This window comes from Mytilus trossulus, chromosome 6 (genome assembly GCF_036588685.1).
Source record: "Mytilus trossulus isolate FHL-02 chromosome 6, PNRI_Mtr1.1.1.hap1, whole genome shotgun sequence".
Lineage (NCBI taxonomy): Eukaryota > Metazoa > Mollusca > Bivalvia > Mytilida > Mytilidae > Mytilus > Mytilus trossulus.
Window position 1 is genome coordinate 47,114,732 of NC_086378.1, and position 10,482 is coordinate 47,125,213.

Below are 10,482 nucleotides of genomic sequence, written 5' to 3' on the forward strand. Positions count from 1 at the left end.
ATGTGCTTAGAAATATGCTAAGGTTCTAAACATCATTTTAACAGTGTAGACAATAACTTAAGCTGTGTCGACATGCAACTATTCCTTATTTATCACATAAAGGTCTGAGATGTTTTTGTATCTTTTTTGAGATTATAATTTTGAAAAGAAAATCAGATTCTATAAATACAGTTTGCTTTCATATACAGTATTTGAAAATATAAAACTAGTCCTGCAACTTAAAAAAGAGGCGGGAAATATTAATGAGACATTTAAAAATCATTATAGTCGAAGATAAACTGACAAGCCATGGCACAAACAAAAAAGCGAAAACAGACAGAAAGACGAACATCAGTTTACAAACACTACACAGAAACCTTAATACTGAGCAGCACGAACTCGAATTAAATGCAGGGGTGATCTCAGGTTTTAAGAGTTTTGTTAAATATAATTAACACCCTAAAGTATTAAAATTATAAAAACACCTATATGCAGTACAATATACGACAATTTGAATTTGCGACTACAAATCAAGCGTTTTAATGTCACAAAAGAAGATAGCTCAAATGTTATAACTTTTATAAGGTATACACTGAATTAAACAACCATTAATGTAAATTATGGTAGTCTCTTTTGAAATCAAACTATAACATAGATCATCTTATTGTATAAAATGTTACATCGCATTGTGATAAAGGTATAACACAAATTGTAATACAGTATTCATACCACACCCCTTGCAGTCTCAACGTCGTCAAATTTGATCGAAGTCATAATTAAAAGTTAACTTGTTTCGATGTTAAGTTAAAGTCCAATATTAAAAGAGTTTTATGTTTTATTGGGTTAAATAAAAGTGATGAGCTATATATTTTTTAAATCTTTTAAAGCTAATGGGATTTTTTTCTCACATTAAAGTTTGCAGGGTAAAACTAGCTGTGGAGGAAGTTCCAAACTTCTGATCCATCCGGATGACCAACTTTACAAACTGTTTCAAAAGCTATATACTACTTATGTGATTCAATATTTAGTCCGTTTGCCATCGTTAAATTTCTCTGATTTACCATTGAATTATCCGTCCGTTTATATATTCAACCACTATACATACATGGTTTATGTATACAATGTTCTTTACTTACACTCTTAGCTTAACGTTTGAAGAAGAGATTTGTAAACTGCAAGTTTTTTGTAATTACGTGTATGTTTGACTGGACTTTGTCGCTCTCTCTTCTACTAGTCAGCAACGATTCTTCCTGTGACATATATATTGCATCCTTTTTAGGTTGTTTCTCGGCTTGATATATTTTTCCGTTGAACTAAGTAAACTTACATTTAAACTGGCCTACACAAATTGAAAATCCCAATTTCGACATTAATATAAACAACAAAAACAACAAAACTATTTTCTTATCAAAGATTGTGCATATTCAACTATTTTAAGGATCGTAAGAAGATTCAATACGGATTTAGAATATATATAAAACAGAAGATGTGGTATGTTTCCCAATAAGACAAATATCCACAAAAGACCAAAATGACACAGACATTAACAACTATAGGTAACCGTACGGCCTTCAACAATGAGCAAAGCCCATACCGCATAGTCAGCTATAAAAGGCCCCGATAAGACAATGTAAAACAATCCAAAACGAGAAAACTAACGGCCTTATTTATGTAAAAAAATTAACGAAAAACAAAATATATGCACAAATAAACAAACGACAACCACTGAATTACAGGCTCCTGACTTGGGACAGGCTACATACATTAATAATGTGGTGGGGTTAAACATGTAAGCGGGATCCCAACCCTCCCCTAACCTGGGACAGTGGTATAACAGTACCACATAAGAACGAACTATAAAAATCAGTTGAAAAAGGTTTAACTCATCAGATGGACAAAAATACAAGTTGAATAGAATCATTTATTATGGTTTTATTGAAGAAACGCAAATTGTATTATTTTCGTGTCAACTACAATGTTCTTGAAATTAACTTGTAGTAAAATTATCAACGTGATATCATATATATAAGCTGTGGTTTTGTTGAATACTGATTTTGTAATTAATTTTGTTTAAGTCTATTTGTGGACTTAGTTGTTATAGAACACATTTAAAAAAATCTAAGAAATCTGCTGAATAAAGACTGATTTTTCGCACTTGAGGCTTCACAAGTTGTACAACTCAAAATTGTTTTCACGTTTTCTCATCTTTCTTTACACAAACAAGGCTTACAGAGAAATGCATTATCACAATGCATTTGTGTGTGTGTGTGCTATTAACTCCTTCATGTATATATTCCCACATCATTTATTCATATATCACAAGATTTTGTACATGTTATTTATGCTATGATAATTCTGACAGTATTGTCCTTCCATATTTGTTTGTTTGAGATTTACATTTGATAGAGCAGACGACAAAAAATCCAAATGTGCATGCTCGGAATGTGTTTTTCTCATTGTTGAAGCCTTTTTCTACTTCATACCATATCTTATTTTTTAGATTAAAGTCACGAGTTTTCTTTTGTTCAAAAAGGGAGGAAATATAACTTAGACTTCAGGGAAATTTCAGGATTTAATTTCTGCACCTACACGTGCATTCATTTGTATATCAATACATGTAGATTTCCTTGTTAGTATAAGACCTCGTATAACAAAAGAGGCTCAATTTTCTTTTATGTGATTTATAAAGTTTTGAATGACAGATACTTTAGGTTAATTTCAAAACGTATATCGTTTCCCATTTTCTGCCAACACTATTTCCTTACTGACGCAATATTGGCATAGTTTCGCAAGCATTTTTACACTGCAAATCGATGAATACTTATTCACTGTATCACATCTCTCTCTAGATGGCTTTTCATACAACCGAATCATGTATTTTATAGTTTTCTCACAGTGGTACGTATCATGTATGTCATTTAAAACAAATCTGTTTTCAAGGTTTATTCTTTTGTTTCTGTGACACATTTAAGACTTCCAGAGAAAACATGTAATGGGATATACTATACATTATCGCCATTGTCATCAACAATGTTCGTAACATATGTTTTGTCAGAAATAAACACTATAATTTTATTTGTTCTACTTTGAATATCCCACCAGAATAATGTTAATATTTAGTTACAACTTTTAAAGCAATGTATGCTTTACAATGTAATTATAATGACACCACATGACGTTCTGTGTTCTTGTCGAAACACCTTCTGTACAAGTAACATAGTGTATTCAAGAAGGGTTCGTTCTGTATGATGATATGTTTATGGGGAGTACTATGAAAATCTTTTTGTTTGTCTATTGTCACAGCCATAAGCCAGCTGATGGATTCAACACCTATTCATCAGCGAAAAAAGCGTCAAAATTGAGTAGGGCAATTTAAAACCAGCTATTAGGGTGTCTTTAAATTGTAGGATATAAAAGAAGTATACCATACAGGAGCTATGGAGTTATGGCACATTACAATATCACCAGCAATAAAATGACCTTTAACCCCTTTAATAGGATCATAATACGAAAACAGATACACGTTACATACATTAATGGTTCACGTTGATTTACATATGTTTTAGAGTCTTTATTGCCTTAAGAATTAAGTATCTTCTGTTTTACATTTGTATTCATACACAGGGAATCATTTACATACAGGATAGACGGAAATTTAACCGATTTCTATACAAAAATCATGTGAATTGTCACATATCCTGACATAAAAATTTAAAATAAAACGTCCTGGTTGTTGTGTTGTTTAAACCCAGTGTTTAAGCAATGTATAGTGCAATAAAAGGTTCACATTTATTTTAATTATGCAAATACGATTTTCATAGGGACAAAGTTATATGGACTCTTCAAAGCATTCATACAATTTGATTTGAAAAAAAACCCCAACATTTGCCAGTTTTCACCTGAAAATAGGTTTATAAAAGAAATTAAAACAAAATTATTGGCTTACGTCAATGCTTAAATTAATGATTTCCTAACTTGTTTTATTCGTTTATTTCTTTTGGATTATGACAGCAAACATGCAACCGAGACCAACCAAAAAATTTGTAAGCTTAAAAAATTGAAAAAATTATTATGATCAACACCGGGCAAGAGAATTATTTTTTCATAGAATTACATGAATTCGTTACATTTTAACAGGCAGTAATTTCATTAATAGAAATATATAGAAGGTAAACATAATAGTTGTTAACTACTATCGTTGAATAGATATAGGAGATGTAGTATGAGTGCTAATGAGACAACTCTCCATCCAAATAACAATTTAAAAAAGTAAACCACTATAGGTCAAGGGACGGCCTTAAACACGGACCTGTGGATCACACCGAACAGCAAGCTATAAAATTAAGGTCCCATGCAAAAACTTACTTGTGTAAAACCATTTAAACGGGAAGACTGTTACCGTATTTCATCTTTCGGATAGAAATTATCGCTGGCGTTGAGTCGGTGACACTTTTTCAGACAGTGTCGTTAAAGCTATACATGTTATGATAAATTAAAACCGCAAAGCAACATGTATTATGGAATATTAATCCACTAGATGAATCATACGATACAATGTGACAGGTCTTTGATTACATAGGAATTAAAATGGCGATGATTAGTTTGTGTTGGACACCAAACTTAGTCCAGTATCACTTTACCAGATTATCTGTTATAGACACTGTGGGCAACTGTCGGATAGGTTTATCCTTCTCAAGTGGCAATGTTTGTCCGATCTTAATCTATAGAAGTATAACAGTTTCCTGAATAGAAATGTGTCGAGTATTTTTTTTTTTTTTTATCTTTGCATGTTTGTATGGATATTTATACATAAACTTCATTCTGGTTTGTAAATTATGTAAATAAATTTTACATGAATAATGGGCTACTAGTATTTTATAAACACGTTTAACAATAGTGTCGCCTGATAAATGACTCTTTCTACATGTACCTATAGTATCAATAATACAATAAACTACAAACGTGATCACAGTATAAACCTCAACCTTAACAATGACATTAAAAAAAAAAGATTGGAAGTACAACTCTTGTTTTAATCGCGAGTAACAGCATCGTGTTTGTGCTCTAATACTCGATGTGTCTTTACGGTAGCGAGTTAAATCCGACAATCAAAAGTCATGGCTAACAGATTTGTTCATCAGGAAGACATTTCAAAGAATGGTCAACTTCACTTCGTTATCATGGTTATTGAGGATATTGGTAAAATGATAGTAAATTGCTGTAGGTCCAGCGGCAATTATTTCATGCATATTCAGGACAAAACAAATATAATTAATTAATATACAACAGACAGGTTATTCAATGTTGTAACCCGCAATGAGGATATGTTTAATAGAAGACAGAACTATAGCACTGTAACATGTCATCTTACGGACCCAAAAGACTTGTTGCAAGTGTTTTTATCAAATAGAGAGATCACTCAACTGATTGAACACGAGCCTCGGATTGAAACCTTTTCGATTGTCGTGCTTGCATATTATACATCCCTTGGATCTATCTCCGAGTATGCACTATTTACTGGAAGCCAATATTGTCCCGTAAAATGAGAATATTCTGGTTAATAATCCAAAACTAGTTGCTGCTAACAGTTTGCTGTACAAAGAACACTAATAACAACTTACATGATGTAGGTATCGTGACTATAAACTTGACTAGAATCTAAATGACTAAATTTAATGATCTCGATCCGTCAATTTATCGTAATTTAAAAAAAAAACAAGTTTGAAGTTTAAGATCGAATTATTAAAAGTCATACTTGAACAGAATCATAATTTTAAAATTCTCACTATTACATATTTTTTTAATATTTGTACAAAAATTTAAAAAAACCTTCAAAAATATAATTTCAAAAATTATAAGTTAAACAGAAAAATAACTAAAAATGCAAAACTATGACTTCAATAGCTGCTTTAAAATTTTAGTAGTTTATAAAGTGTACAGTACTAGTATTTCAATTATTTCATGGTCATTATCACGATGTCTATCTATGATACCTAAATACAGAAATGTAAAACCTTGTAAAGATATGTCAGATAGCTGTTTGTGGTCATCTGATGGATAAGATAGCTTCTTATGAATGGTCATTTATTTGTTTAGACTAATGTCCGACAATGTTTATCTAATTTTATCAGAAAAGTTTTATGTTTGACACGGAAGAGTTGTCCCCGTCTCCTTCACAGCAGGACAGTGCCACATTAGTTATACCAAGTTCACTTTTCAACAGCACCATGCAATTATCTCCCTTTATTATTTTTTTCAAAATGGCCCGATGACATGAAAAATGAAAATGGGAACTCAATGAAATGAGAACTCATAAATCGAAGGGCAATTACAACGCAATGACACATACAAACGATAGACTTAGAATAAAAACCACGCACACATTTTTTAAGTCATAAAAACAAAATTACATAAAACTCAAGATTCCATTCGAACCCGAACCGATTGAAAATTCAAGCAGATCTTAGGTTTCCACACTTGGCACCAGTCTTGTTGCTTATGTATAACTAAGTGCAAATAATAGCAATAACATCGATGCCTACTTTACTTTAAATAAGTGCCATCTGACCAATAGGCTACTGATTTGTTCTTCAAAGAAGACGAAACAGAATATGGCTTGGAGATAGATATTGTCGCTTGAAAAAAAAGGATAAAATGGACTGGTGTTGTCAATTGTTAAATTAAAATATGCTTCCAAATGTTCTTATTATACTGACGGAGTAGAAACTTATAAAATAAAAAAAGCGGGTCTTAATTATTTTAACGTTGTTACGTAATAATTCTCCATCTTCTGCCGGACACCCATTGGACAATTAATGTACGAACCAATGTAATACTTTGTGCTTAAAGATAACACAAATGGTACTTAAAAAAGCTTAATTTTAACAAGACTTAAGTAACAAGTAAAAAGGTTGATGTATCATAGACCATTAACCCATATATAGTAATTATAATACAAGCAATGACGGAATTAGTTATTCTGCCGCATTCCTTCAACAGTGGCGAAAAATCTAGATTTCCGTTATGACATTATATCTTCCGAGATAAAATATGTCCGTTAAATTCACATTATATGATTAAGATTGGAATTTAATTTACAAACAGATTGAACAGTTATCGTTATTTATCCATTATGTCTTCGCCAGATCCATATACAAATAGATATATAGTGTGAAATGGTTTAGATAGATATTTGTAAACAAGCGGATGTAGATAAAATATTGACAGCATGTGAATACATAGAAAACGGTTATTTTTGCATCCATTGGCGACAATACTAACATTTACTAAATTAATCATTTATATGGTAAAAAAACTGGGCGAAACAGCTATCATAATAATAAGTACTTTTTATTCTGTTTTAAAAATTGAAGTCAAACGGTGGCATGAGCATTTTAAAAGTATCATTGCAATTGTCAAATACATAGAATATCTATTTGTTTGAAAATTTATGTTGTAAATAAAAACAATTACTCTTAAATAAATAAAAAACCTTACATCCAATTACAGCGCGCTGGAGTTTACTTCTGTCACCTGCCGAAAATACTGCTTTTTTTGTCATTTTGTTTTTTTTCTAATTTCGAAATATTGTAATGATCAATTTTAAAATTGAATAAAGGTTCAACGATTATAGGAAAGGGAAAATTTAAGCCTGTGTGTTAGTCAATGATTTTAAGAAAAACAAAGAAAATATGTCTGATTTTTAAAAAAAATTGGAGAAACTTGGCAATGAGACAAGGTACTAGACGCATTAGTAAAAATGAGATTCTCACCAACAAGTATTAGTTATAGTTAAAAATAATAAATACGAATAAATCAAATTAAATAATTGTATTGACATATAAATCAAAAACATGATCTGTGACAAACATAACATATATACAAAGATAAAAAATACAATATCAAAATATAAAATGTACCAGTTCAAAGTATTGTTTTGGGTCTCCCGTCCTCAGTTCTAATGACTGTCTTATAAGGAAACTGTATTTTTAATTTGACTGAGATGTGGGGTTTAAATTAGTATTATTTTATGTTTAAGCATGTCATCTTTAGCAGTATCTTTCCACTCCAAATTATTTGAGAAAGAAGTGTTTTTCGTCCTCTATCTCATTATAGAATTTGCGATATCTCTGATCTCTAGGGATCTTAAGATGTCTACCCTTTTCTTTTAAAAGAGTGTGCTCGCTAATTCTGAATTTTGTTAATAGTCTTCTGGGGTCAGAATGGTTATGTTTTAGGTAAAATTCTTGATTCAAGCTATTCTTGTATTTTTTGTATAGGAAAAGTTTATTACTTTCATTTAAGTCCTTTATCTTTTTTCCCAATAGATTATTAAAAAAGACATTGCAATTAGATTTAATTTGCTTTTTTAAGTTATTTAATTTTGTACAGTTGTTATTATTTCTGGACCAATATAAAATTCTGTTAAAGTATCAGTAAGAATATTATACCATGTATATATTCCTTCTGAGTGCATTTTGTTACACATTTCAGAAGCCTCTTTTAATTAGGGGTTTACATTTTGGGTTTCCAGACAGGAAAAGTATATCATTGTTTGTGAGAGTATATACTCTTCAATAGGGAGTCGACTAAGCTCTGTTCGTGTTACTATATTTGATGAGGATTTTCTTACCCCAAGTATATGCTTACAGAATGAAAGGTGGACTTTTTCAGTGGGACTTTTGTCAATAAAAGGAAACTTATCAACTGTCTGATTAGTTTTTTTTTTGCTCTCTCTTAGAATATATATTTGTCCATATATTACACATACATTTTACTTCAGAGTTGAATGTTAACACTGGTTTTACCATTGTTTCAAATATATTACATGAAATATTTATAGACAGCTCTCCAAGAGATAATTTTTAGATATATGAAGATGTGGTGTGAGTGCCAATGAGACAACTCTCCATCCAAATAACAATTTAAAAAAAAGTAAACCATTATAGGTCAATGTACGGCCTTCAACACGGAGCCTTGGCTCACACCGAACAACAAGCTATAAAGGGCCCCAAATTACTAGTGTAAAACCATTCAAACGGAAAAACCAACGGTCTAATCTATATAAAAAACAAGAAACGAGAAACACGTATAAATTACATAAACAAACGACAACTACTGTACATCAGATTCCTGACTTAGGACAGATGCAAATTAAACATTTGCAGCGAGTTTGTGACGTTTTGATGGTACCAAACCTTCTCCCTTTTTCTGAAATAATAGCATAACATCACAACATAGAAAAACACACGATAAAATATCCATTGGCAGGCTTAACTCAATCAAAAAACGGAAATTAGTACAATATGAACGAATAAATTAAATCTGCGATATCTGAATGCAAATGCACAGTTAATAAAATATTAGGGACAAACATTGCCATTTATGGTAACATCGCAGAAAACGATATCAAAATGCTTTATTAGCTAAATCGCAAAAAACTGCCTAATATTTGGATGCTTATAAATTGTCTGCCAATGCAACACTGAACAGTCTCGTATAGCATTGTACTGCAGATTTCCCCGATTGCTTTCTATATTCTTACGAAATAAATTTAAGTTGTCAAAATCAAAACGATTACGAGCATGTTCTTGTACTGCGAATAATTTTCTTACACAAACATCAGATGTTCGTACAAGCTATTCTTTAATTACAATCTGAATTAGCACGTTCCTTCTAATCTTTATTTTATATTAACAAGATACTATCCGTGTGGTTTGATATACACTATTTATTTAATGTAATCTATTAGATTTTAATCGAATTGATTAATTTAAAAACATTATTTTATTGAAATTGTAAAATTTATATAGAGGTCTTAACCATCGCATTATACAAATTTAAATTTTCAAAAGTTTAAATGTATAAATTTTGTAATACGCTTTGAAATGTATTGTCTAAACACGTGCCGTATGAAATAGACCACCTCTGTTTTTGGAAGAAAAATTTGATTTGGTAATGTTTAGAATTTCGTTGACAATTAATTAGCATGAATATAACAAGGGATTACCGATGTCAATTACCCGAATCCGTGGAAAATCTTCTTTTGATATGTTTATACATAGTTGAAATATAAACATTAGATTATAATACATTAAATTGTGTGAAAAGTTTGCAAAACATTGGTTTTAAAGGAATAACACGTGTTGGTGTATTTGTCGGAAAGGGTATTGAGCTTTTGATTACGATTAAACATTGGAAATATTTAAATAATTATACAAACAGTACTAGGACGAGACCAGTTTTGATATCTCAAGGTGACCACAAGTCAAACGAAAAACGAAAACAGAAATGGTTATAGTAACTAATTTATCAACTCTCCCCGCAGAAGTTTTTTTTCGCAACCAAACACATAAATCTTACATTACGCGCTATATAATAATAAAGTCTATATATAAAACAAGATGCAGGGATATGCGAGTCTATTATAATTCGGTAAAATTATCTTTAAAAGACATGAACATTAAGACTTGAAATGATAACACGTAACACACATGTACAATA